The following is a 26,744-nucleotide window of genomic DNA, read 5'->3' on the forward strand; positions in this document are numbered from 1 at the left end:
CTCTCGTTGTCGGGCAAAAAGTAGTGATGGACCAAGCGGGCCCACACATGGAAAGCATCGACATCGCTGATAACCGTTTAAGTGGATGCGAGAGGACAACCACCATCGCTTTGGAAGTGGGCCAAACATACGTTGAATATAATACCTAAAATGCACAACTTTGATGTGCCACACATGCCTCAAAAATTGTAAACCATGCACCCACACAGAGCGAGGTTCATGAAGCGTACTACATATGATGGTCCCCTTCCCCCTCTTCGACGCATATTATATGCTCCTACCATAATACAACCCAAAAAGAACCCTGATTGATGGTGAAATTAATTAATTAACCTCTTCTGATGTAGGTCAAAGTGATGCACATGCATCGGCGATGGTCTCGTGGGCCCACAGATGGAAGCGTCACATGTGAGTGTCCTAGCTAGGATAACCACCGTCTGCACGCATGTGGCGCAAAGAGGTTTTGTGTGATGTTTGAATAGCCATTTTCACAATTTTGATGTGGTACGTGCCCCGGAAACCGAAAAGTCCCGACACAGAATGAGGTGTACTTGTTCACGGACGCGTATGAATAGTATATACTAGCGGGTAGTGCGCGGCGGCACGCCGCGCCACATGGACTAATTAGCTATTTTGGTCTTTTTTTAATATTTGGTGAGTGGTCACAAGATTTTTTTTGGCAAAGTAGTTCATGTACATTTAGTTGGGTGATCGTGACAAAGTAGTGCATACAAGAAAACGGTTCATCTACATAAGAGATCTAAATGATACGCAGCAATATAGATTGCTCGGCAGCTACATAAGAGATCTATATGATACATATCAATATAGATTGCCCGGCGTGCCACGCCTCGCTAATTCATTTTAGATTTTTTAGTTGTTGAAAATCTAGTGTACTGTGCAGCTGTGTCTTTGTGGCGAGGTGACGGACGATTGATTACGTATCTAACAGTTGTGCACTTTTTGTTTGTTGATGAAATTTATACATTGTGCCAATGTGGAAATAAATACACTTGGGAGTACGATTAGACCTGCCGGTCGTGTTGGCTTATTCATTCTTTTTAACGTAGCATTCAGAGCTGGTTGTCGCGGTTGACTATAGCATTTAGAGTCAGTTCTTCCTTATGGGTCTTCAAGGGTATTACAGTATAATTTTCCACATACGGTATACATATTGATAAGATAAACGCTCTGCTCTACTACTTAATTTGCGCTGTCCATGAATCTTGCTGATCATCATGCGCACAAATGAATGGGACATTGTTGTCAGTAATCTAACTAAACAACCAGCCACAGCAATCTAACTAAACAGCCAGCCACTTGGTACTTACGCCCAGCGGCCAGCGCATTCTGGACAACCTGAAAAATACAAAAACATTGTCCTTTATTATATACGTCAATAATTTTTTAACTTCCAAACCAATTTCATGATGTGCAAAAATTTTAACGACTACAGAATGTAAGAATTCTGATGGATAGAGTGGATCAGCATCAGCAAGATAATCAGTTGATATAATATCACAGCTAACAATTATCTTGGAACAACCAGACATATACGATTATAAAGAGATCCACTAATATCATCAAGCATTTTATTAGTTCCGACGGTTAGCATAAATGAAGAAAAACGGATCACGTGCTATTAATAGTAGCAGATATGTTATATCTTTAGTGGGCAAAATCACTAAATTTTTAGAATGCGCAACCATGAAGTAGAAGCTTTGATCGGAGCTGAAATTCGGTTTTGCCAACTGTATAGTGAGTGCAGATATTGTTGTTGCCGATGTCCTGTACCCACTGAGCAAATTCAGATAGTTTCGTACAGTGCATGGCATCCATTGCATTTAGATCAATTAAAGGAAGGGAAAAAAGTCATGGCGTAAAACCGTAAACTAATGCACACAAGCATCTCATTATACTATCATAATATGTAATTCTCAGCTAGAATTGACATACATGGCCAAACTTTTTCAGATTGTGACATCATTTTTTTCATGTACCCAAGACTGAAAACTGAAAAGGAACTTTCAAAAAGCTACTTACAGCAATAACTTTGTTCTCTGAAATGTTGGTTAGTACTAAAAACAAGAAGGCGTCGTTGTCATTGTTTGTCTAGAACAGCAGTACATAGGAGCTTATCAATCTGAAGCTTGTATGCTGAACTCACCGATTGCAAGGAAGAGGGAGAAGCTGATGGAGGCAGGGCTACAGGAAACTGCTGTTGCGCGGCACAGACAGGGAGAATAATGATACGCACGGGTCTTGGACAGTGGACATCTTTGCAGCAGGAGCCGGGTGTTTGGCCGACGAAGTAGTCGCTCAGCTGCGGAAGCAATCTATGTTATTTCTATACAAGATGGGACAACAATCTCTAAAATTCTTAATGATTCGTTTCCCATCTCTAGAGACTGTATGGCCTATTAGCATGGGCCACATAAAAATCAAGAAGAATATGTACTATATATTATGCACATATGTCACTACAACCCATACTGTAGTAGAATAGAACAGGTTGAATCCTCGGAACCAACTTAAACTGACAACTTTCACTTCATCGACACTCAAATGAACACTCTTTCCTCTTTGCTCATACTGTATAGAACTGGCCACAGCTATCACAAAAACTCATAGTTCAGTCAAAAAATTGTACAATTTATCTTATTTCTGTTAACTGGGGGAAATAGTAGAATCAAGATACTCTACAGCCCATAAAACTACCTCATATATTAACTTGGAAAGGAATTAACTAAGAAGTGGCCAAAAATTAAGAGATGTCTAAAAAGACAGTGACATTGTGAAAGCAAGTGATAGATCTCTAAAATTAGGATGGAATGAAAGGAACCAAGTAGTGTGACAATTATAAGATATATAAAAAGATAACGGTTGATAAGCAAATGAGAGATCTCTGATAATGATTTATTAGCATGAATCTCATAACCACACACTCATGTTTCCCTTACGTAGGCAGCAAAATTCTAAATGATTAAGATACTATCCTCTTAACCTATTAAATTTGGAGTCATAAACATTTTCCTACCATCAAGTAACCTACAAAACCCACACAAAGAAGGATCTGACGAACTAACTTTATTTTTTCAAACATTCAAATATACAAATAAGCCAAAAGAGAGATAAATTTTCAAAACTAACTTTATCATTCACTGATATACAACAAATAGTCTAGAAAACCCATACTTGAATCATTCTTAGCAAGATAAACATGTAGTACCTGAAGAACATGCTACACAAAATCCCTCTGGAACTCCAAGGTAATGAATCAATCTTATGGGTTGACTAAACCAATCCCTTTGATTAAAGGCATCCTGCATGTGCAAAGCAAAAAACATATCATAATGGGATATCAGCTTGATGGAAAAAAACATACCATAAAATATTTATTTGCGAAAACGACTATTGTACAAGAGATATCGGCTTGATACGGAATATGATGGAATAAGAATAGTAATTACAGTGATCTAAACACTCTTATATTTCTTTAAGAGGGGGTACAAAGTAATGATCTCATAAGTGCGAGAGGGGAAAGAACAACACCTGATCATGTTGAAATATAATAGTGAACTGTACATTTACACCTCACTGAATTTTCAGGTTTAGACAACCCGAGCTTTATAACTGAAACAAAAACAAGATGGTATTGATCCTCCTTGGATAAATTAAATTCCAATAGAGCAGAAGTTCTACTTAAGAATCTACAAAAATAATTCAATATTGTTCTAGTATTTAAAAAAATTCACCATGGAAGCTACCTCATTATCAACCCATACGCAGATTACATAATCAGTGCAACATCAAGAAAGCCGAAGATTGTGCAGAAATTTGCATCCACCTCTAAATATAGTAGAAGACCTGCAAGGAAGCGATTACTATTAGTAATCTAGTAGAAATTATCACCTGTCCCTACCAGAAACCTGATTATATATAAGCTATTTGTGTAACATATGCACACAAATTAGCTGCGGCTACATTTACATTCTATCTTGAAACGATTGCGAGAAAGGCTTTTAAGATAATGCACACACCAAAAAAAAGTACAGTAGTTTTTTCTGCATGAACACGATTCCTCAATTTTGGGCTTTTGGCTGAAATTACAGCATTTTCCAGTGCAGAAGTTGTCATATCTCTGCTCTAGAAGTGATGTATACGAAAATAAGCACCAAGTAGCAGGCAAAACTAAGAAATATGAAAAGGAAACCAAAGATATTGCTGGGTGGTACTCACTGATTCATGTGAAGACGAAGACATGGGGCTGGACGGGGAGCTCGAACTTGAGATTGAAGTACTCGCTGACTTATGCTCCATCTGATCTCCATGTCCAGCAGCCCCAGCCTGCTGCGAGCCAGCAACCTCCAAGGCTCCAACGTGCAGCCAGTAACCGCGCTGCTCTCTCGGCGTGTGGCCCGGTGACGCGCCCCGGCGGTGATGCCTCTAAGCTCTGACGCACGACGGAATCGACCCGGCTTCAGCCCTTCCTCCAGGTGGAGGGAGCTTGATCCAAAGGAGAGAGGGGAGTGGAAAGATTAGGAGGAACCTACTCCATTGATGCTTGCTCTGTTCACAGATCGGCCATGCGGGTGGAGAGGTGGGGGCCCGGCGGCGAATTGGTTGTGTGCGCCGCCAGATTTTGGAAGACAGACGCAGTGGCGGAGGGATGACCTAGAAAGGCGAAGTGAAGACCCAGGCATGTAAGCCTGTCCTTTTATAGCGCACTATGCGGTGGACTGGTGGGCTGGTGGGCTAGCTGCGGGCGGTGGGGGGAAGCGAGAGAACTTTAGAGAATTGGACACATGGTGGGCAGCGGAGAAATAGCATGGTCAGCGTTTGATTTCGTTGATGACGCGTGGGCAGTTCCCCAAGATACGTGTCCACCATCGCTTTTCTTTTCTACTACCACGTCAGAATGGTCTAAAAACGGACTTCACGTGCAAATTCTACCTCTGCAGGTCCCCTAGCAACAAGTGTAATTTTCTAGAGGCCATAAAAAATTCCAAAAAATTCAGAGAAATGAATCCCTTACGGGCCTAGTATTCTTCGTATATATACCACCATAAAACAAACAAAATATATTCTACCTTGCTAATCAAATTAACCTCACTACCGGTTGTTTGTCAAAGTGATGGACGATGACCTCGCGGGCCCACACAAAGCGTAATACACGAGTATTGAGTGTCGTGTAGGACAACCATCGAATGCATGTGGCAAAAACATGTATGTATGAAACGGTTGTGTAATGTTTTAAATTACGAATTCACGACTCTAATGCGGCATCGGCCTGCCTAACAAAACGACCAACCCACACGGTGGCTCACCACTCATAGTGTACTGCGAGCCACTCGCCACCCCCAGACGCACCCACCCACACACACACCGCGAATCCACTGCAACTATGATGCATGTTAAATTATTTATCCCGCGGTGAACATATGTATGTTACCAAAGGAGGGACGTTTTAATTTCAAAAAAAATCACCGATCATTAAGACGTTTTAGTACATTAATTGATTGGTTTTCAAGGGGTATAATGTGCAAATCAAATTCGAGCTACATGCACACATGACAGTGCACCTAAATGGATTGCAAAAACACATGTGTCTCACTTGGTGCATGTTTACTCCCCGTGCAACAAATGTCAAACAATGAGAATCTTGATTTTTAAATTCTAGTACATCCAAAACTTATTAGAAGTTCATGAAACTTATCGTGTTGTCATATGGACACCGATACAAAGTTGCATTGTAATTTTTTTGGTCAAATTTGAGACCAGTTTTGATGTAATCTTTATCTAATTACAAACGGGAGATTAATAATAATTGGGAACCAATATCCCAAACAGACTATTTCTTCGAACCGTGAATGTTAGACCAACAATGGATACGTGCCATGCTTCGGTTAAGCAAAAAATAAAGCGGCGTCATTAATCATCCAAATAGAAAAACAATATACATGCTGCCACGCGACCCGTGTACCGTGTGAGCAGGCGTGAGTTGACGGGACGCATGCGATCAGTCCGCCGTGCAGGCAGACTGGGAGGAATGCGTGCAGGTGTGTGAATTGACACGTGCTCGCTGCATAGTGTCATCGGGAGGCGTACGAGTAGCTGTGTGAAACGACGGTAGGCATGCCAGCAGTCTGGTGCGCAGGCTCACCAGGAGGCGAGCCAACGGTTTGACCGCGGCCCGCCTCTCTCCCACTATTCCATGTTAATGGTGCGCCCGAGTGGCCGCACCCCCATCCTCGCCACACACATAATCCCCTCTCTCCGCTTGCATCCTCGACACCGCTCTCAGTCATCAAAGCTGTCACTGTATGAGGATGCCGCTGAAGCTCCCCATCGGAGGGAGTGGAGACGCCAGGGCTGCTAAAGCACCGGAGCACGGCATGGATATGGATACAGAGGTTGCCGTCACCGCCGGCAAGTTATCGCTGCAACCTGACATCGTCGACAGCGTCGAACTTCCACAGCCGGAGGCAGAGTTCCACACCGACTCCAGCGACGACTCCGACAATGACGAACAACTGGTTAGTCATCTATACCCATTTATGTGTCAAATAGATCCCAGGGTTTCTCTGGTTACTCCTGCCTTCCCCTTTTTGGAATAGAAATCCTATGGTTATGTTCTCCCAATCCATGAAATCTGAGTAAGTTTCATTAGATCCGTGCAGTGTATTGACTGTTTGAATGGTACAAGTGATAAGTGATTAGTTGTTTCATCTATGGAAATGATTTCTGCTAGGGTTAGCGTTCGTGCTAATAATTCCTAGTCAGGACTTGACAATTGATTTTGAATGACCTACATATGTTTGTGCCATTATTTTCTTCAAGATTGGTCTGTACATAGACGAATGTGCTTAAAAATCGGCCATAATCTCTGGATATGTATAAATAAATAGCCATAAATTCCTAATCCTACTTCACGACATGTAATCATTGATTTGATGCCAATTTTTGGCAACTGCCAAATGTTCGCTAGAGATTAGTTTGTAACCATTAATTTGAGGCCACATTTTTTAACTATTTGTATAGGTGCTGTCTAACGATGTGGACAGCGAGGATGAAGATGTCTAGAGGAGGTACAACAGGCAAATCATGAGGGAGCTTTATGCGGGAATGCATAACAGGCGTATTAGGACCTGGAACGGTGGCTATCGATGCCCATTTTGCAACCACAAGCTTCATGACGCCTATAAAAGCGTTCTGGCACATGCAAGAGGACGGGCCGTTGGCTCCTTCAAGCAGAAGTATGCTCGCAGGGTGGAGCACGACGCATATGCCGAGTACCTGGAGAAGGTTAAGGATCGTGTCAGCTTGTGAGATGAGATTTGGGTTCTAACTATGTACGCTTGATCATCCTTAATGACGGTTGAACTATGCTTGTGTATGTGTACGCTTATTATCTATGTCAGAGTATGTTTAATCTATGTTTACTTATGTCTAACTGCAGGATATGGATGCAATCAGTTTGTTGATGGAATCTACCTCCGTCCTCATTTATTGGTCCCCTTTGGAATTTGTGTTAAATGTTGACCAAAGATTTAACTGACAAAATGTTAGTGCAGGCCAGCAAAAATTATATCGTTGGATGTGTATTTGAACATAGTGTTCAATGATATAATTTTTTATGACATGCATAAACATTTCTTTGTCAAATATTTGGTTGAAATTTGGTACAAATTACAGAGGGGACCAATAAACTGGGACAGAGGTAGTATGTCAATCACACACGGTTCCCAAAATTGGAACTATGTGCAATGACTTTCATTTTTCCTATTGCTTCAATCACACACGGTTCCCAAAATTAGAACCATGTGCAATGACTTTCGTTTTGCATGTTGCGTCAATCACACACGCTTGTCTCTAGCAAACCGTTGCCTCCAAAATTCTTTGTGGGACAGAAAACCCTCACCACCCAATTCAAAAAAGAAAAAGTAAAACCCTCGCCATCCCCACGTCACAAAAGACCTCACCCCCGCCCGCCACCCCATGCCTCCGGTCCCCATTCACACCTGCACAAGCTCCTCCGCGTCTATGCATGGCACCGCCTATGGCAGATGTAACCACTTAGCTCGTCGCATGCCGCCGCCGCCAGGCTGCGGGCAAACCCCACCGCATTTCGCCACTTCCGCTTGCCGCATATCTTTCTGTTGCAATCTTTGGGCATCAATATAGTTTGTCTTCCTCCAAGTATTGGCAGTTGGATATGTGTATTGCATTCCACTCTCTTGTTGAGAAATACACAATTTATGGAGGACGACAATTTATATTGGCCTTCTAAGATTTTCGCCCATTTTGGCAATCGATGCCAATGGGGGAGAAGTTTCAGAGAGTTTTGTGGAGTAGCTTTGGTTTTTGTTTCCTTAGCATTTGCATCTCATACGCATGCATTATTGGTTGGTGCATTGAATGGTGATGCATAATTCCTTGTATAAACTCTCTTGAAAGTGATTGTCATCAATTACCAAAATTGGGGAGATTGAAAGGACATGTGGTGCCCCCATGTGTGGTTTTGGTAATTGATGACAATCTCTATGGACTAATGGTTGCCTTGAGTTATATTTGAAGGGTTTGCCCATAGGCTTTTCTTGGAGTCCATTTGTTGGTTTCAATGAGAGTTTGTGATGACCAAGGTGCTATTAAGGAATTATCCAAAGATTGGTCATATGAGTGTTGAGCTTATTGCAAGCATGTCTTGAAGAAGAAGTTTGTGTGATCATTCATGTTTACCTTCAAGACATCATCCAAATTAAGAGAGTTGCAAAGATTCAAGGTTGATCAAGACTAAGTCAAGAGTGAATCAAGTTGATCAACTCACAAAGTGTAGAAGATGTACCGAGAGGGATCAAGTGATCCCATGGTATGGTAAGCATTGTCCATTGCACTTTATGTACTAACCCATGGTCTATGTGAGAGTTGTATGTGGGGTTAGGTACATATCCATGGGCTTGCGTCAAGAGGAAGATATCATACAACCCATGGAAAGGATGACATCAAGTGGTGATCGTCATCAAGATTGTCGTGTGCAAGTTCAAGTGGAGCATCACGAAGAGATCAAGTGCTTGAATCTTGCCATCCATTGTGGTGTCAATGGACTTGTGAAGATGTGTCGAAGAGTGGCTCACCCATAGTGAACTATGGGGGAGCAATCATCTAGTCTTCATCGAGCCAACACAATCAAGAAAGGTGGTTCAACTTGAGGGAGTCAAGATCGTATTCATCTAGATCAAGTGGACCATGTGCAAGGCAAAGGTTTTCCCTTGATAGGTTTTCTATTTTACCAGTCTTGTGGTAGTAGTTGGGAGACAGAGTTATAGGATCGTTTGCCGTACTATCAAGGGGGGCTCTCAAGTTGGTAGCTTGATCGTATCGTTAGTAGAGAGCTCAAACCATTGCATCCTTGCATCATGTTTCTTGGTTCTTGTTTGGTTATCTTTGCGAGTCTTAGATCTTATGGTCATCTTGATGACAAGCTTGAGTTCTTCGAAAATGGAGTTCGCATGCGTCTTCTATGACGTTTTCGGTGTTGGAGGTTTTACCGGTCTTATCTGATGAAGGGTTCTCACCATTTTCTTATGGGACTTTTCTCATTTGCTTATTCTTGATATTTCTACCAATATTGTGTTAGCCCATGTCGTTAGCTTTCCAACAAACTTGATTTCGTTGAATTCGGAGTCTGTTTGCAAAAGTTGTGGCTGTTTTGGTAAAGGCTGCAGCGATACTACCGCGACTAGAGCGGATGTAATTTTTTACTACCGCTCCAGAGCGGTACTACCGCGGCTCCTGAGCGGTAGTACCGCTCCAGAGCAGTACTACTGTGGCTCCTAAGCAGTAGTACCGCTCCGGACCAAAAACTCGTGTTTTCTCTCTTGTTGGGCTGTTTTGACCATGCTAAGCGGTAGTACCGCTCCTCCAAGCGGTAGTACCGCTTGTGCACGACCTGAACACATAACGGTTGAATTCGGGAGGTCCTATAAATGGGGTCTTCTTCCCCAATGAACCTAATCTTTTGAGCTCGTGTTCTTCCCCCATTGTTGACCTTCTTCGAGCTTGCTAACTCTCAATCCCTCCATGGATTCTTGCTATTTCCTGAGGGAAAAGAGAGAGGAGATCTAGATCCACGTTTCCACCAATCACTTTCTCCTCTAAGTGAGGGGAACCCCTTGGATCTAGATCTTGGAGTTCTTCGTGTTCTTCTTTCGTTCTTCCTCTCATTTTCCTCCCTAGCATTAGTTGCTTTGGTGGGATTTGGGAGAGAAGGACTTGGGCACTCCGTGTGCCCTTGCCATTGCATTTGGTGCATCGGTTTGAGTTCTCCATGGTGATACGTGGAAGTGAAGTTTGAGAAGCTTATTACTCTTGGGTGTTTGGGCACCCTAGAGCTTGTTCCTCTTGGGTGCCTTGGTGCCCTAGACGGTTGGTGGTGTTCGGAGCTCAATCATTATGGTGTAAAGCTCCGGGCAAGCGTCGGGGTCTCCAATTAGGTTGTGGAGATCGCCCCGAGCAATTTGACGGGTACCGGTGACCACCCCCAAGGTTTGCCAATGTGTACAGGTTCGGTGACCGCCCCCAAGGGTCGCCATGTGTACGGGTTTGGTGACCGCCATCAAGGGTCCCTTAGTGGAATCACGGCATCTTGCATTGTGCGAGGGCGTGAGGAGATTACGGTGGCCCTAGTGGCTTCTTGGGGAGCATTGTGCCTCCACACCGCCCCAAATGGAGATTAGCATCCGCAAGGGTGTGAACTTCGGGATACATCATCGTCTCCGCGTGCCTTGGTTATCTCTTACCCGAGCCCCTTTACTTATGCACTTTACTTTGTGATAGCCATATTGTTCTTTGTCATATATCTTGCTATCACATAGTTGCTTATCTTGCTTAGCATAAGTTGTTGGTGCACATAGGTGAGCCTAGTTGTTGTAGGTTTTGTGCTTGACAAATTAACCACTAGGTTTATTCCGCATTTGTTCAAGCCTAAACCGTAATTATTTTAAAGCGCCTATTCACCCCCCCTCTAGGCGACATCCTCGATCTTGCAATTGGTATCAGAGCCTCGTCTCTCTTTGTTAGGCTTAACCGCCTAGAGAGTAAAGATGTCGACTAGGGGATTAGGATTCTCTGACACTCTTAGTTTCGATGGCACAAATTTTGATGTTTGGGTAATTCGCATGCTTAATCTCTTTAGGGTCATGGACCCAAATTTAGAGCGAATTGTAGATATGGGTTTTTCTCCTCCAAAGGATCCCCAAAGATTATCTTTAGAGGATGAGAAAAACTCTTATCTCAATGCTCAAGCTTCTAATGTGCTTTTTGATGCTTTGAGCAATGTAGTTATTTTTCAACTCATGCCGTTCTGGGATGCTCATGAGTTGTGGACAAAGCTTCAAGATAAATATGGTGTGTCCAATACTTGTGGGGATGATTGTTCCCCCTCCACCTCCGGTCATATAGTCTTCTCAACTTCTTCTACTTCACCTACATGTGGTTTGCCACAAGGTAATGATATGGTGAGTAGTGTTGGTCATTACAATGGTGATAGTATGCTCATTGTGGATGATCCTTCATCACTATATTATTGCAATACTCCTTCCTTGGGCTTTAACACTTCGAGCACTCCAAATGTTTCACATGCTTGTTTTGATAGTCCTTGCATATCATGTTGAAATTGCTTGACTAAATCGCATGATGATATGCTTGCTATGTCTTGTTGCCATGATAAAAATGCATCTATTTCCTCGAATTATTGTGCTAACAATGTAGAGGAAACCGAACACTCCATGGAACAAGATGTGGTGTTTAATGGTGCCTCAAGGGATCCTACATCATCATCTGTTGCTTTTTGTCTTATGGCTAAGGCATCAAAGGTATCTCCTACTTTGTACCCCAATATGTCTCTTGATGATGATGTTGATGCTAATGATGATGAGGATAATGATGAAGAGAATGATAATGTTGCCTCCTTAAAAACTAAGGGGGAGATGATTTTAAAAGCTCTTCATAAAAATAAAATTGCTCGTTCCAACTTCATGGAAATTATGTCCATTGCCATTGAGGGAAAGAAATATATTGAGGAGTTGGAATCTCATCACGAGGAGCATGAGGTCACCATTGAGAAAATGGAAGCTCATGGGCGTGATTACGCAAATGAGATCGCGGAGCTATCTCAAGCTCTTGAACATGAACAAACCACCTCCGAATCTCTTGAGGAGACTTTTTCTCTAGAATTATCTAGAGTGAGGGGATCTCATGATAGAGCTCTTGAGGTGGCCAACGATTTCAAAACTAAAAATGCTAAGCTTGAAGTTTCTCATGCTAGACTCCTTGAGGATTTTGAGCACCTCGAAAATGGCTCAAGGGTCATCAAGGGTGAGCTCATCAAACTCACCGAGTCTCATGCCCAACTTGAAGCTTCTTATTTAAAAGAGCTTGCCAAGTTGCCTTCTCCTCTTGTTGTTAATGATGATGCTTGGGCTACTAATTCTATTACTTGTGAAGCATCCATTTTGAAGGAGAATGTTGAGCTACGGGCTCAACTTGAGGTGCTATCTAGCAATTATGGGAAATTGGAAGAAAGTCATGAAAAGCTCTCAAGCTCTCATGATGATCTTCTAGTATCCCATAGCATTCTAAAGATAGCTCATGAGGCCATGATTGCTAAGGTAACATCTAGTGAGCCTCATGTGGATACTAGCACTACTTCTAGTCAAAATAGTATATTGCCATGTGCTAGTCCTTGTAATTCATCTACTCACAATGTTGGTACATCTTGTGATGAATTGCTTTCCTTTCCTTTTTGCTCTAACGATGAAGCTTGTACTTCCTCTAGTACTTGTGTTGAGACTAACCATGTAGAGGAAATCAAAGAGCTCAAGGCCCAAGTCACTTCTTTGAAGAAAGACTTGGAAATGTGTCATGAAGGGAAGGCCACACTCAACAATATCTTGAGTGTGCAAAAATCCCCCAATGACAAAGGTGGACTTGGATTCAAATCCAACAAGAAGAAGAAGTCCAAGTTGAACAAGAAGAAGGGCCAAGAACAAGTCAAGAATTCAGCCAAGATTGTTTGCTTCAAGTGCAAAGTCGAAGGGCATCATGTTAGATCTTGCCCATTGAATAAGAAGGCCATTAGTGTCAAGCAACAAGGGAAGAGGGCACAAGTTCAATCTCATGCTCAACATCAAGTTGAAGAAAGGCCTCTTCCCAAGAAGACTCAAGTTAATGCTTCTCAAATTGAGAAATCAAGTGAGAAGAAAGTGAAGAGTAGACGTTGCTACTTATGTCGTGAGAAAGGTCACGTCGCTTCTTCATGCACTAGTGGTAACTTATCCAACCCAATTATTATTGATGATATCTATTCTCTTGGTAAGGATAAGGTTGGCAATGTGTTTGCCAAGTTTGTTGGTACTCAAATTGGTGTCAAGCAAAGAACCATTTGGGTAGCCAAACCTATTGTGACTAACCTCTTAGGACCCAACTTGGTTGGGGACCAACAAGCTCAAACTTGATCAATAGGTGTTGTTGGAGGGCATTGGAGACTTGGCTACATTATGAAGAATTAAGGGGACTTCATCATTCTCTTTGTCTCAAGCCAAGTCAATTGGATTATCAAGTTTCTATCTTATATCCAGTGTGCCTCCTTGCGGTAACTTGTACTTAAATTGTTTACCTTGAAAGTTACTTGCCCCCTTGCATGTTTTGGTTTTGTTCCTTGCATGTGTTTGTATATGTTGCGCTTCCAACTTGCTTATCTTGAGCAATCAAGTATGTGTGTGATGGTTTGCACATCATGTACGTGTGCGTCGTGCGTTGAGCCTTTTTGCTTCATGTTTGTATCCTAGTTGGCTCGTGTGAGAGATCAATGGAACATCCCATTTTGGGGGAGTGATGTGCTTTGTGCACCTCACAATCGTATAAATGTGTGTACATGAGGAATACCATCTAGTATTGATATTACAAGATTATCTAGTCGCTAGGTGGTATATCTCTCATGAGAAATTCAAATTATAAAAATTCCATTGATTATCTCGTGTTGGACCTCTTATTGCCTCTTGTTAAGTTCTTATTGGTATCACATTATGGGGGAGTAATATGCTAAGTGCATATTACAAGCCTAGAAAATGTGTACATTTGAGATATTGTCACCTAGAATTGATATTGTAAATTATCTTGTTCCTAGGTGGCATGTTAGCTCTACAAGTTGCAATTTGCTTTTTGTTTGGAGTGAAGATGATGTCGGATATCCTTGCTATCTACCACCAGGAATTATTTCCAAATACTTCTTGTCCTTTGATAATTGGTAATCACTTATGTGTGGTAGAATTTAATTGATCATCTTTACATTGGCTTTTGTTTATTTGCCTTTTTCTCTTGCCAAGGTTTGTGTCAACTCCCATTGTCTTCCCTACCACTTGTGGATCTTGTTTATTTCTTGTTCTTGTCTAGTGTTTTCTAGATATAGTGAAAGTGGTGATCCCACCTTGTGCATTTTGTAGTAAAATGCAAATCCTATATAATGCACAACTCGTGGGGGAGCTATCCTATTTTCTTTAGAACACTCTTCTTGTGATCTTTATCAAGTGTCTTCTGGTGGAAGGCAAGCCATTTCTTTTTGGTACTTTGTGCCATCATGAAACTTTGTTGAGAGCCTGGTTTGTTTGGAACCATCCTCTCTTTGGGAGTTTGACATCTTTAGTTTAGTGTGTATCAATGGATATCTCATTCCTTGATGTATCTTTAATGATATCTTCCAAGTGATGATTTCTCCATTTGGTATCCTTTTCACTTGGCATTTCTTTGTTTTTGGTTTTGGTTTTTGAAAGTCTTGAGCATGCATGTTTACTTCATGTATTTCATTTGTCATGCTTTCTTTCTTTGACTCAATATATAGGGGAAACTCCACCTAGTCTCAATTTGGATGAGATGTGCATGAAATTCATTTTCATATCTATATGCACATATTTATGTGGAGTTTGTCCTATGTATTGGTGTTTCTAACTATTTGCTCCCGATGAGTTTGGGTACCGTTTAGTTTGTGTTGTTCTTCTAGGAACATTTGGAGATGCATTGGATGCTCGTCTCACTCACAAGGAAGGTGTTGTCACCATGTGCATATTGGAGTCAAGCTAGGATGATCAATGAACTACTATCTACCTTCAATTGGTATCTACTACATCCTTCCAGTGATATCTCGGTAACAAGTATCTATTCATGCTTTCTCCTCTTGCATTCAACCTTCTGTAGGTTGCATCTTGGCATGATATTCATTTCATATCTTGTGATACTTGTTTCCTTTCTCAAAGCATCCCAACGATGATCTCTTGTTGCTAGTTGTGATGCCTTTGATGGATGTGTGTTTGGACTTCATTTATATACAATAAGACCATATCTAGCCAAGTGCTATGCTTTCAAGCAAATATCTTATTGGTATATTTATGACTTCCTTGTGGATATCCTGTTCCTTCGTGTTGTAACTATTTCGGGTGTACATCCTTCTTTATAGATATATATATATCATCATGATTTCGTCTACATAGAACCTTATACACTTGAGAGAAATTACATCTCTAGTTGATATCTTTTCTTTCACGTCCACCTTGTCTTTCTTATGTTATTTCTTTGGTGGCTCCGTGAAAGCTTTTGCCTTGAGTGCGTGTCCTCTACCGTTGCATCTTGTTGCACTCTTGTGTGGTGAAGATTATTTTCCTCTTGCTTATCTTTACGAGGTTTTTGCCATCTTAATTGGTATCCCTCGTCTTGATGAGCCTCCCCTCGTCTATCTTCACCACGGGTTGTCACAAGCATAGGTTCTCTTTTGCTTATTAGTAAGCTTGTGAACCCATTTGCTGTTGTGTGTGGGAATGATAGGCCATGCACCGTGTGCCTCATTCTTTCAAGACTATGTTGATGCTTAATGCTCATCCTAATCTTAGTCTTCTCAAGTGCTTCGGCATGACTCACACACATCATTTTGGTTGAGCCTATTCTTAAGTTGCCTCTTTTACATGTTGCTCAACCATGTGCTTGTTGCAAGTGCTAGGCTTTGTTTCCTATATGCTCACTTGCACTGGATGTGAGTTTCTATTGATTTTGGGGGAGCTATGATCCTATTTTGTGCACTTTGTATTCAAATACAAAAATTCTTATGTGTGCACAAATCATGGGGAGCTTCTCTAGTTTCTTTAGAACACTCCTTTGCGCTTTTCATAATATCTTTATTCTTGTGGCATGTAGGATCATTGGTCTAGTTGGTTCAATTGATATCCGTTGATTGCTTGCTTCAATTGGTATCTTCTGGTTGCTTGTGTCTCTCTTTGTTATGTCTTTGTGGCATATCTTTCTGTTGCAATCTTTGGGCATCAATATAGTTTGTCTTCCTCCAAGTATTGGCAGTTGGATATGTGTATTACATTCCACTCTCTTGTTGAGAAATACACAATTTATGGAGGACCACAATTTATATTGGACTTCTAAGATTTTCGCCCATTTTGGCAATCGATGCCAATGGGGGAGAAGTTTCAGAGAATTTTGTGGAGTAGCTTTGGTTTTTGTTTCCTTAGCATTTGCATCTCATACGCATGCATTATTGGTTGGTGCATTGAATGGTGATGCATAATTCCTTGTATAAACTCTCTTGAAAGTGATTGTCATCAGTTACCAAAATGGGGGAGATTGAAAGGACATGTGGTGCCCCCATGTGTGGTTTTGGTAATTGATGACAATCTCTATGGACTAATGGTTGCCTTGAGTTACATTTGAAGGGTTTGCCCAGGGCTTTTCTTGGAGTCCATTTGTTGGTTTCAATGAGAGTTTGTGATGACCAAGGTGCCATTAAGGAATTACCCAAAGATTGGTCATATGAGTGTTGAGCTTATTGCAAGCATGTCTTGAAGAATAAGTTTGTGTGATCATTCATGTTTACCTTCAAGACATCATCCAAATTAAGAGAGTTGCAAAGATTCAAGGTTGATCAAGACTAAGTCAAGAGTGAATCAAGTTGATCAACTCACAAAGTGTAGAAGATGTACCGAGAGGGATCAAGTGATCCCATGGTATGGTAAGCATTGTCCATTGCACTTTATGTACTAACCAATGATCTATGTGAGAGTTGTATGTGGGGTTAGGTACGTATCCATGGGCTTGCGTCAAGAGGAAGATATCATACAACCCATGGAAAGGATGACATCAAGTGGTGATCGTCATCAAGATTGCCGTGTGCAAGTTCAAGTGGAGCATCACGAAGAGATCAAGTGCTTGAATCTTGCCATCCATTGTGGTGTCAATGGACTTGTGAAGATGTGCCGAAGAGTGTCTCACCCATAGTGAACTATGGGGGAGCAATCATCTAGTCTTCATCAAGCCAACGCAATCAAGAAAGGTGGTCCAACTTGAGGGAGTCAAGATCGTCTTCATCTAGCTCAAGTGGACCATGTGCAAGGCAAAGGTTTTCCCTTGATAGGTTTTCTATTTTACCGGTCTTGTGGTGGTAGTTGGGAGACCGAGTTATAGGATCGTTTGCCGTACTATCAAGGGGGGCTCTCAAGTTGGTAGCTTGATCGTATCGTTAGTAGAGAGCTCAAACCATTGCATCCTTGCATCATGTTTCTTGGTTCTTGTTTGGTTATCTTTGTGAGTCTTAGAGCTTATGGTCATCTTGATGACAAGCTTGAGTTCATTGAAAATGGAGTTCGCATGCGTCTTCTATGACGTTTTCGATGTTGGAGGTTTTACCGGTCTTATCCGATGAAGGGTTCTCACCATTTTCTTATGGGACTTTTCTCATTTTCTTATTTTTGATATTTCTATCAATATTGTGTTAGCCCATGTCGTTAGCTTTCCAACAAACTTGGTTTTGTTGAATTCGGAGTCCGTTTGCAAAAGTTGTGGCTGTTTTCGTAAAGGCTGCAGCGGTACTACCGCGACTAGAGCGGATGTAATTTTTTACTACCGCTCCAGAGTGGTACTACCGCGGCTCCTGAGCGGTAGTACCGCTCCAGAGCAGTACTACCGTGGCTCCTAAGCAGTAGTACCGCTCCGGACCAAAAACTCGTGTTTTCTCTCTTGTTGGGCTGATTTGACCGTGCTAAGCGGTAGTACCGCTCCTCCCAGCGGTAGTACCACTTGTGCACGACCTGAACACATAACGGTTGGATTCGGGAGGTCCTATAAAAGAGGGTCTTCTTCCCCAATGAACCTAATCCTTTGAGCTTGTGTTCTTCCCCCATTGTTGACCTTCTTCGAGCTTGCTAACTCTCAATCCCTCCATGGACTCTTGCTAGTTCTTGAGGGAAAAGAGAGAGGAGATCTAGATCTGCGTTTCCACCAATCACTTTCTCCTCTAAGTGAGGGGAACCCCTTGGATCTAGATATTGGAGTTCTTCGTGTTCTTCTTTCGTTCTTCCTCTCATTTTCCTCCCTAGCATTAGTTGCTTTGGTGGGATTTGGGAGAGAAGGACTTGGGCACTCCGTGTGCCCTTGCCATTGCATTTGGTGCATCAGTTTGAGTTCTCCACGGTGATACGTGGAAGTGAAGTTTGAGAAGCTTATTACTCTTGGGTGTTTGGACACCCTAGAGCTTGTTCCTCTTGGGTGCCTTGGTGCCCTAGACGGTTGGTGGTGTTCTGAGCTCAATCATTCTGGTGTAAAGCTCCGAGCAAGCGTCGGGGTCTCCAATTAGGTTGTGGAGATCGCCCCGAGCAATTTGACGGGTACCGGTGACCGCCCCCAAGGGTTGCCAAAGTGTACGAGTTCGGTGACCGCCCCCAAGGGTCGCCATTTCTACGGGTTCGGTGACCGCCCTCAAGGGTCCCTTAGTGGAATCACGGCATCTTGCATTGTGCGAGGGCGTGAGGAGATTACGGTGGCCCTAGTGGCTTCTTGGGGAGCATTGTGCCTCCACACCGCTCCAAACGGAGATTAGCATTTGCAAGGGTGTGAACTTCGGGATACATCATCGTCTCCGCGTGCCTCGGTTATCTCTTACCCGAGCCCCTTTACTTATGCACTTTACTTTGGGATAGCCATATTGTTCTTTGTCATATATCTTGCTATCACATAGTTGCTTATCTTGCTTAGCATAAGTTGTTGGTGCACATAGGTGAGCCTAGTTGTTGTAGGTTTTGTGCTTGACAAATTAACCGCTAGGTTTATTCCGCATTTGTTCAAGCCTAAACCGTAATTATTTTAAAGCGCCTATTCACCCCCCCTCTAGGCGACATCCTCGATCTTTCACCTACTTTCCTGAAGATATTCTAAATATTGCTACATTTGGATAAAAGGTATCACATGCATCATATACATCAAGGATTTTTTTCCTCTTCTTTCTATATTAGGAAAATTAATGATGTATTGTTCTTTCGATTACTCTCATATTTCCATGACATCATGTTTACCCTATCTGTTTAATTATAGATTTTTGTCCTTCGATTTCAACTGATGTACAGTTCTTTCAATTTGGGCCCATATTTGCATGTTACCATATTTTATTTAACAATCCTACCATGTTCTGGAGCACATCCCTTGCTATGCAACAGATTATGTAGTGCACAATTTTTCCCTTTACATAGATCAAGGCTGCACGGATGTCATACTGCACACAAACCATGGACTTACAATCGTTGCTACTGTAAGACTTGATGAACGTGGTGACTTCTATTTTGGATTTGTCTTTTGGAAAGAAATTTCTATGTTTTATGTACTGAAAGCTGGCACTAAAATTGGACTGCACGTAAAAGGGTCTGGTCATAAGATATATGCTAACTTCCCCGACAAAATCATATGTCATGAGTTTGTTCGAAGTAAGTTTTCTTTTCAACTATCGGCATGTTGACTTACTCAGCAATGTTAAATGAATTGTGTAGTATTTAAGCAACCAATTGATATTCCCTTTTCTTACTATATTCCTACCTAATAACTTCTAGTTACCAATACACTTTTCTATTGCCTATTTTAACTAAATATTCCCTGCACTCTCATTTCCATTAGAAAGCGCCGCTGACAAGGAGACTCCGGAGGTGGAGAACAGGGCTGCCAAAAAGCGGAGGCGGGGCGAGCTAGAACCGCAAGCGACTCCAGCAGGCATAGACTTCATCAGCAGCCTCCCCGATGATATGTTGACAGTCATCATCTCCCTCCTCCCAATCAAATGTGGGGAGCGAACAACCCTCCTTTCCCGACGGTGGCGCCCCCTATGGAACTTCACCCCTCTCGACCTCATCCACACAAACGAGTTGTTCCATGGCTATCTCAAAAGCTTGGATGCGTTCTCCAAGATCCTCGGCAGTCACCCTGGCCCAACCAGAGGCCTTAGAATGGGCAAGTTCCATTCCAATGCTAGGGACCGAGCCAAGCTTGATGACTGGTTCGGATCCCCCGCCCTAGATCAGCTCGAGGAGCTCACTTTTGATGATGGGCATATGTGCTTGCTGCCAACGTCCGCGCTCCGCCTCACGTCCACGCTGCGCATCACCAAGTTCAGGAACTGCCATCCCCCCTAATGACGCGCCAGCTCTTATTCTACCACAACTGAAGAACCTCGATCTCGTCGTCGTCTGCCTCTCAAACGGTGACATGGAGCGTCTGCTCCGTGGCTGTACTGCACTCGAGTACCTTCGTCTTCAGGCGATCAATGGATTGAGTACATTCCACATCACCTCCATGACTCTCCGGACTATTTATGTGTGTTGCTAGTTCGGAATGAAGACATCACAAGATGTGTACCACGGTATGGTCATTGAGTACACACCAGAACTTGTGAGATTACTTTTACTTGATCAAGTAGGTCCAACAAGAATCAATGTCATTTCTGCGCCAAAATTGACAGTGCTGGGCTACTCGTCTGACAAATACTCCGAACTTGTTATTGGATCCACACCCGTTCAGGTACAACAGCCACCTTCTACCTCTCCTTCTACAAATTAACGTTATTTCTAATTTTGAAGATGTTTGCTCGTCTGTCCTTCAAAAATGATTCCAACAAGCCTGACCGCGAAATTGCGCATAGTTAAGGTCTTGGCACTAGAAACTATCGGCCCAAACATGGAGCAAGGTGTCACTTTCCTGAGATACTTTTTGTGCCTGGAGAAGCTATATATCGAGGTGATGTTCCTTTCCTGTTAAATGTTAACCATAAGGGAGTTCAATTTGTGACACCTTTTCCCAAGTTTACAATGACAATATACTACGAATTATGAAGGATTCTTTTGGAGGATTTCAGTACATACATGTAGGGATGAAAACAGAGTGGAAACGAATGGAACTGAGTGCTATCGTATTTGTTTTCACATTTATTTGCAGAAGTTGAAAAGAATACAGAAACCCTGGAAATGAATAAGAAAACAGATACTACCAAAAACGGACACGGAGCAAATATAGAAACAGAAATAGGCATTGATCGGAACTTAAAAACCCCTTGAATCATAGAGAAATACACACAAAAACAAACAAATTTAATGAGTTGTTAACATGGCTACAAAATAAAATCATTGTGTTAGCAACTTAGCGTAGTATTGTAGTAGTACCGGACAATTGCGTATAGGGTCAAGCTGAGTACATGTGTGGTAGTAGAAGCTAGGCCTCAGATCCATTCTACTAATTGTGTCATTGTGTTCTCTTTGGTGGTTAGGTTACAAATCAGCTATAGGTCTATAGTAAAAATAGAAATTCCATACTCACGGAAACGAAAAGTTCCATTTCCATGCATGTTGCACCGGAAAACACCGTTCCGTTTCTGTTTCTGTTTCCGCATAAAAAATTCCATTTCCACTTCCGTTTTGCAAATTTCCGTTTCTGTTTTCATATTTCCTCTCCGTTTCCATTTTTCCTCTGGAAAAACGGAAATTTTCCACTCCATTTTCATCCCTACATACATGTCTCCTTTTCCAAGTTTACAATGACAATGCTTGATCCATATGGTTACAATCCATATGCATTTCTCCTTTGAATTCATTTGTACTAGTTTTCTTAGGGAACTTTTCATCCACTCCAACATCTTGTGAAGATGGAAGATGGCATGTTAATGCCCATGTTAATCATGTCAGATCGAAGATGGCATGTTAGTGTATTTTACAAATCCTGCAAACCAAATAGGCCTGTAGTAGTGTTCAAAACTACATCTAGCCACTAACATGTTTTCTTCTTTTGCAGATAAGATTAGGCCCAGTGGTGGATAATGTGATACAATATAACAATCACGTCGAATGCCTAGATCTGCATCTCTCATAAATTACTTTGAACTCCTACCGAGGGGCCTTACCGGAGATTATATTCGCCAGGTTCTCTGTTGTTAGAGCAAAGATGCTAAAGTTAATGAGGTTTGCCCTACATTTATTTCGGAAAAATGAATGGTTTGTTGAACAACGTCGACGCCTGCGGCAAAATGGAATAGGCTCAAAAAATGTTGAATTTCATTTTGGAACTTCAGATAACAGGTTATCGGAACTCATCGTGTCAACCCCATACATGACTTCTCAGTGGCTGAACCCTTTGCAAAAGTTGTGAGGTTTCAAAACCATACTTAGAAGTGGTAATATTAGCTTGAACCTCTCTAATATCCATGTTCAGCGGATCAGCGCAAGCGTTTGCAGCTGATGAGCTGAATTTCCTTTCTAATATCAATTTGAACCTTGTAATCTTCGAATTTGAGCCATATAACTCTGGAATTTGAACCTTGTAATATTTCGAGCCTTTGTGGTACAATCATTGAAATGGCATCGTATGAGACTCATATATTGGTAGCACTATTTTGAGCTTAATATGCAATGGTCTTAGATTTGATTTTATTAACCATTCTTGAATCTGTTTACCTTGTCGATCTCACAGCACACGATCTGTATAGCTAACTCGACTGCGATCTTGCACATCATTGCACACAGTTGGTTTCTTCCACCGTGTTCCCTGTAGAGCGCAGAATTAATTATTGCACTCGAGTGTCCATCATCACTCTTCTGTGTAACTTTGACCTTATCACCCACGGGTAAACTTACGACCGAAGTCATTCCACACACTTTGTTTTTACAAAGCTTTTTGACAATAAACGCCCATGATTTGTCCCTCTTCTAGCCGACGCATGGCAAACCAAGCCGGGCGGGAAGCTTGCGCGGTAAACTGCATGGTAGCATGGGAACAGGCTCACTGATGATACATTTTGGAGCCTCTTCAAGCCCATGTGTGGTCAAACTGCAGTGCGGTGTTGTCAAGCATGCATTGGAATCCTCACTGCGGTGCGGTGTTGTCAAGCGTGCACTGGAATCCTCCGCTATGAACGTCGTGACAAGATGTGACAATTACAGGCCGGCTGGCCCCCATTTGTTACAGCGGCTATTTAACCCTTGTGTCTCTTCAACCTTTTGATCGAGCCCCACCATTGCAAGAAGCACACCCACCACGACAAATTCTTAGAGAGTATCATGCACGGCTCCAATGGCGCTCCGAGCGGCTGCCAACAACGAGCAACAGTTCACCATCCATGCCATGGTGGACACCCACCGAAGGTTCACGGAGCTCTCGGTGGTGTACACCAACCACCCGCTCTGGGTGGAGCACTCCATCCGCATCATGGAGCTGTTGCTTGCCGACGAGAAGTACAAGGTGGTCGGGTTCGACATCGAGCACACCCGCGCTCATGCCGGGTCTCGTCCCAAGGTCGATGTTGCCCAGATATGCGTGGGCCACCACGTCCTCGTCTACCACTACTGCCTGGCCACAAGGCCTTGTGAGCATTTCGCCAGGTTTGTCAACAACACCCACTACATGTTCGCTATGGTCGGCATCACCAATGATGTCAAGGTGCTCAAGAATTCGGGCATCGCCTGCCAAAATCTTGTCGACATCCAGGGCCAATACAAGATCTGGGGCAGCAAGGAGCATGTGAAGGACTCACTGGTTCACCTCGCCGAGGCCATCATCGACCCCTACTACAGAGACATGAAGGATTCCTACAACAACGACAAGCGTGCCTGGCACTCGGCCTGGATGGAGAAACTCAACAAAGCTCACGCCGTGTACGCGGCCAAGGAGGCGTACACGTGCTACAACATGTACAAGCGGATCGTTGACATGAGGAAGTGCTTCCTTCCCCAAAATGGCCAGGGATCCAGCCGTAAGCAGAGCAATGGCAAGCGTCATCACAACAAGAAGTAGATGATTAGATCCTCGTTTCTCCTAGTTTAGTATGCATGTAATTGCTTACTTTGGTGTGTGAAAATGTTATCTGTGTAGTCACTTGTGTAATTGTATGCTTAATTTGGTTATGCAATGTTGTCTTTTTAAGTATATATGTTGATGCTCTGTATACAGAGCAAATCACATCGCACACGGACTAAATGAGGGAACCCGTCGGTGATGATTTCATCAATCATTGACAATTGTATACCAGCAATCGTTTGCTCACAACACACACGGCCTGTTAACAGGAATCGCCTGTGTTGTTATCGGTCTTCCCACACATTTCTGATTACAGACCTGTTTGCCGCCTATCACACATATCTTATTATATTGAACCGTTTCTATTCTCTTGTCTCAACACAAACAGTTCATCCGATTGAACCGCATGCTATATATCACACACACACCTTGATCTGGCTGACCGTTTATTTTGTGTTGCCTAATCACAAGCAGTTCATCTGAGTGAACCGTATGCTGTGTATCGCACACGCCTTCATCTGGCTGCCCGTTTCTTTTGTTACTCCTCATCGCAAACAGTTAATTGAACTGAACTGTATGCCCTACATCGCACACGCAACTAAAATCGGAACCGTGTTTGATGCATCCGTCAACGCAAATGTTTTGCACATTTTTTACGGTTCTCTGACACCATCGTTTGCGATTATTGCATCGCACACAGTTTCTCGAAGGGTCTCTGGTCATAGTGTCGCGTTAGTAGCATCCTACAGTAGTGGGTATTGAGAATCAAAGAGAGATAAGAAGCCATCTAGCTACTAGCTATGGACCCATACGTATGTGGTAAACTACTCATGCTTCATCGGAAGGGCAACAGAGTTGATGTAGAAGCCCTCCATGATAGAATCCCCCTCCGGCAGGGTGTCGGAAAAGGTCCCTAGATGGGATCTCACGGGTACAGAAGGTTGCTGCGGTGGAAAAGTGTTTTCGTAGATGCCTCTGGTGGTTTGGGGATATATGAGAATATATAGGCAAAAGAATTAGGTCAGGAAGGTCACGGGGAGCCCACAAGGGTGGGGGACGCACCCTACCCCCTGGGCGCACCCTCGGTCCTTGTGGCCGCCTCGTGGCTCCTCCGACTTCATCTCCAAGTCTCCTGGTTGCCTTCTGGTCCAAGAAAAATCATCGCAAAGGTTTCATTCCGTTTGGACTCTGTTTGGTATTCCTTTTCTGCGAAACTAAAAAATATGGAAAAACACAAGAACTGGCACTGGGCTCTAGGTTAATAGGTTATTCCTAAAAATAATAAAAAAAAGCATATTAATGCATATAAAACATCCAAAATAGATAATATAATAGCATGGAACAATAAAAATTTATAGATATGTTGGAGACGTATCAAAGGCTCTCTGTCGCATAAATCCTATTCGTCGCAGCAGTAGTCAAACTCCGGGATCCTATCATCATCAGACATTTCCTGTGTTCAAAATTCAAAGGTTATAAATCGACGACAATTATTGGGAACTCGCGACAACATAACATTATTATTCATCATGGGTTGACTTTCGGTCTATCGAGTCTTCCTTGAAAACTCTCATATATGGTAGACACTCTTCCTCACTGATTTTTCGACTGCCTATGATGGTCACTACTCCTCCTTCCCCTAGTGCATAACAAAGGTCTAGCACAAGGAGAAGAAGGAGAAGCGACACCCACGACAACAGTCGGCATTCTTCTTCTCTCATATATGGTGGACACTCCCCCTCACTGTTTTTTTACTGTCATGTATGGAGCCCCGAGAGACTCAAAGTCAACCCGAAATGTCACTTAATTCTATTTCGGGAAAATCCAAAGCACTCGATATTTCCTACATTCTAGCACAAGTCATGCTAAAATTCATGAAAAAATCCGGCATGACATTTTCTAACATATGACATATCGAGTGCCTAAATTTGCCAGAATTGAAATGAATCAACACTCCGGCAAAACATAGGCCACTTGGATTTTCCCCTACAATACAAAGATGTTCCTACACACAGAGAGATGTTTAAACTTTAAGTTCTATCTGGATCAATTATAAGATAGGAGCATTCAAACTTGGTGCTCATTGGTTAAGAAGCATAACTAAATACCCTTGTTTTACTCTATTCAACACCGAGGAGTAGAGAAGGAGGAGGTGGACTTTTCGCTCACGGACTCGGGTGTAGAGGAAGTAGAGGTAGCTTTGACGACGACCACTCCCGGGAGACGCGATACTACAAAGCCTGCATATTCCACCGAGTGAAAATTTTAGATCATCAATTCCCATATAGCATTCTTTGATGACAAAGTGATAATGACATGAAAATAATTAAATTGACCAATACTAAAACTACTAAAATTTTCCATACCTAAGAAATTTCTATTACTAAATATTTTTTACTAAAAAATTCTATTACCAAAATTTCTAATCAAAAGACGTAAAATTTCCTATTCTCTTCAAAACACCTAAAATACTCAAAAAACTACATTTACTCAAATAACCTAAAAAATATTCTATTAAAAAACCTACATTCTACAATGTCTACATTCTGAAACCTACATTTAAATTACCTACATTCTACAAGAATAGAGAGAGAAAG

The 26,744-nt window shown here is 42.3% G+C and overlaps 1 long non-coding RNA gene across 3 annotated transcripts; it reads right to left on the reverse strand.

The window, feature by feature from the left end:
- Positions 1–1,175: 1,175 nt before the first annotated feature.
- LOC119340295 lies at positions 1,176–4,668 on the reverse strand. 3 transcript variants are annotated; one of them, XR_005164480.1, is made up of 3 exons: positions 4,240–4,668; positions 2,168–2,323; positions 1,176–1,359 (listed from the first exon to the last, which is right to left on the reverse strand). It is a non-coding gene; the product is annotated as an uncharacterized LOC119340295 (long non-coding RNA). The 3 variants fall into 3 exon arrangements; XR_005164481.1 differs by lacking the exon at positions 4,240–4,668 and adding an exon at positions 3,230–3,553; XR_005164482.1 differs by lacking the exons at positions 1,176–1,359; positions 2,168–2,323 and adding exons at positions 3,568–3,633; positions 3,768–3,867.
- Between the last annotated feature and the right edge of the window lie 22,076 nt (positions 4,669–26,744).

The sequence above is a fragment of the Triticum dicoccoides genome, chromosome 7B (assembly GCF_002162155.2).
Source record: "Triticum dicoccoides isolate Atlit2015 ecotype Zavitan chromosome 7B, WEW_v2.0, whole genome shotgun sequence".
Lineage (NCBI taxonomy): Eukaryota > Viridiplantae > Streptophyta > Magnoliopsida > Poales > Poaceae > Triticum > Triticum dicoccoides.